The 2,807-nt window shown below is 49.2% G+C and overlaps 1 non-coding gene across 1 annotated transcript; it reads left to right on the top strand.

Moving 5' to 3' along the window:
- The first annotated feature begins 2,221 nt into the window (after window positions 1-2,221).
- On the top strand, window positions 2,222-2,294 carry TRNAK-UUU. The gene has a single exon. It is a non-coding gene; the product is annotated as a tRNA-Lys (tRNA).
- Window positions 2,295-2,807: the final 513 nt, after the last annotated feature.

Raw genomic sequence — 2,807 nt, 5'->3', positions numbered from 1 at the left:
AAAAATCCAAAAGAAAACTTTATAGATCAGAGGGAAGGAAATCAAACTTTGAGCACTCATTCACGTTGCGGGGAAGGTTATATGAAAATAAGTCCCTTCTGCGGCTGCTTTTGAGCCGTTCCAGCCTCCGCAGCAGCCTAATTGCCAAACAATGTGTTGCCTTGCCCTGGGACCTTCTGAAATCTAAGAAAGCAGACAAGTCTAGCGGTGTCACGACTTATTTTTTTTAATAAGGCAGGCTCCACAGACCCAGTAATTGGCCATGTAAATGAATACCTCAGGTACGTAACATGAGGGAAAATGGAATATAATACTGTTTTCGGCTCCCTAGGATCTGTTCAGGCATCTGAGGCCTGTGCTGTCAACTCTTTTGGTGGCAGGAGAGCTGAGGAGTGGGGCATGGATGACTCAGCAGCAGGACGTATCCAGAGAGTGGGGTCTTCCAAGCACTAAACTTGGGGACGGGTTCGGAGACTCGGCCATGGTTTCCACACTCCCAGCCGAGAGCTGGGTCTCCTTGCCTGTCAAGGGAGCGCACGTTGCATTGGGTTTTTGTGGGCTTGTACCAGAGGTGTGGACCCCATTCTGCTATCGAGGCCCATCCAGAGCTGGGCTGATGGACACGAAGGGCAGAAATCTCCGTGGATGGGAATCGGCAGCCACCACCTGCAGGGCTGCTGTGTAGACAAGGGAGCGCCTTTCGGGGATACCGCAGAGGGCAGCGTGGCTGGGTGAGGTGCTCACTCCATGCTCCCTCAGCACACGGCAAGCACCACTCTGTGCACATCAGTCATAGGCGGGAAGCTCTGTGAGCAAAGGGACCAGGTCTGCCTCCTTAGAGCGCTGTGCCTCCTAGCGCCGTGCCTGGCCCCGCGACCCTGACGAATACATGCTTGCTGATGAAGAATAAATGCATGGATGGATGGATGGATGGATGGAGATATGGGCTGAATATCACTCAAAGCTTTCTGATCAATCGAACGGCCCAGCGATGGAATGGGCTGCTTTGAAAAGGACCATGGATGTAAATTCCAGTTGGAATGGGGCAGCACCAAGGCATCTGGTGGTGGGAGACAGATGTGGAATCCGTGTGCTTTGGGGGCAGACAAATCTGGTGTGAGTCCTGCCTCTGCTACTTATGGCTGTGAGACTTTAAAGCAGTTTGCCTCCACGTCCACATCTGTAAAATGGGCGTAAGAATCCAGTTTGAGTTTCCTTAAAGAAGAGCCTGAGACAAAGACGTGAGGAAAGGTAATTTATTTGGGAGGTCATCCAGGAAGCAGGAGGGAAGCAGCCGTGAGTGGGGGCCAGAGAAGGAGGAAAAGCCCATCAAGGGGGCCTCTTAAGCCTTGCTAAACTAGTAGGACTCCCTCCTATTGGCTGTCCTAAAGGGATTACGTGGAAAGTGTTTCTCTTAAAGGGTGAAAGTCCTGACATCTCCCCACCACCTCCCATCTCCATCCTTTGAGGCAAACTTCCCTGCATCTTCTTTTTTTTTTTTTTTTTGATTTTTTAATGTTTATTTTATTTTATTTTTGAGAGAGAGACAGAGTGTGAGTGGGGAGGGGCAAGGAGAGAGGGAGACACAGAATCGAAAGCAGGCTCCAGGCTCCGAGCCGTCAGCACAGAGCCTCGAACTCACGGACCGTGAGATCATGACCTGGGCAGAAATCAGACACTTAACCGACTGAGCCACCCAGGCACCTCCAGGCTTCATCTTCTTGTGGGATAAGGCCTCTCCTTCCCTCCTTCCTCAAATAAGAGGCCACTGGAGGTGGGGAGCTGTGCATCCCAGCCACGGCTGCAGACGGAGGTGGGTAGAGGGGATATGGCACAGAGCACTGTTCTGTGCCTGCCTCAAATCTTTCCATGGTGGGGCACCTGGGGGGCCCAGTCAGTAAAGCGTCCGACTTTGGCTCAGGTCATGGCCTCGCAGTTCGTGAGTTCCAGCCCCGAGTCAGGCTCTGTGCTGACAGCTTGGAGCCTGGAGCCTGCTTCAGATTCTATCTGCCTGTCTGTCTCTCTCTCTCTCTCTGCCCCTCCCCCAGTCATGCTCTGTCTCTCTCTCTCTCTCTCAAATAAATAAACATAAACAAATTAAAAAAAAAAAAAAACCTTTCCACGGTGATAGATAGAAACCTTTCCATGGTGGTGGAATGGGAGCTCTGTGAGGGAGGGACTTGTCAAGACTAGAGTGACTCAATAAGTATATTTTGTGGGCGCCTGACTGTCTCAGTTGGTAGAGCATGCGACTTTTGATCTCAAGGATGTGAGTTCAAGCCTCATGTTGGGCGCAGAGTTTACTTCAAACAAAGTTTGAATTAATATATAAGGGTTACGTAAAGTAAAATTCTAAGGTGTAATACAGTGTCTGAAAAGAAAGTGCTGCCTACGGCTATTAATTGTTATTAATTTCTTTTCATTAATAGATGATGCTACTTTTCAAGAGGAATAGGAATCGTTTGGGGTAACACTGTAGCATTTGGGCTTGCGTAGTTGCTTACAGGAACTCGTTGTTTTGGAGATAAAACGAGTTCTGGCTTTGACCTACAGAATGCAAACTCTAGATGAGTTAGGACAGCCTTTCAGACATCTGGGCACATCGGAGTTTCTCGTCTGGATTTTAGTGAAGCCACTGCCTTTAAGACCCTCTGACATGCGGCCTACGAGTTTTCTGAGTTGAACTGACAGTTTCAAAGCAGGAGCAATAGGATCATGTCAGGGAGAATTACCTGGAGACCCTGGACATCCTAAGATGGTCTTTTAACTGACTGATTTATGGAAAATAAAAGTGTCAAAAGTTGTGC

The sequence above is a fragment of the Lynx canadensis genome, chromosome B3 (assembly GCF_007474595.2).
Source record: "Lynx canadensis isolate LIC74 chromosome B3, mLynCan4.pri.v2, whole genome shotgun sequence".
In the NCBI taxonomy this organism is placed as follows: Eukaryota; Metazoa; Chordata; class Mammalia; order Carnivora; family Felidae; genus Lynx; species Lynx canadensis.
Note: the sequence above shows the minus strand (reverse complement) of the source record. Positions and strands in the feature narration are given on the sequence as shown.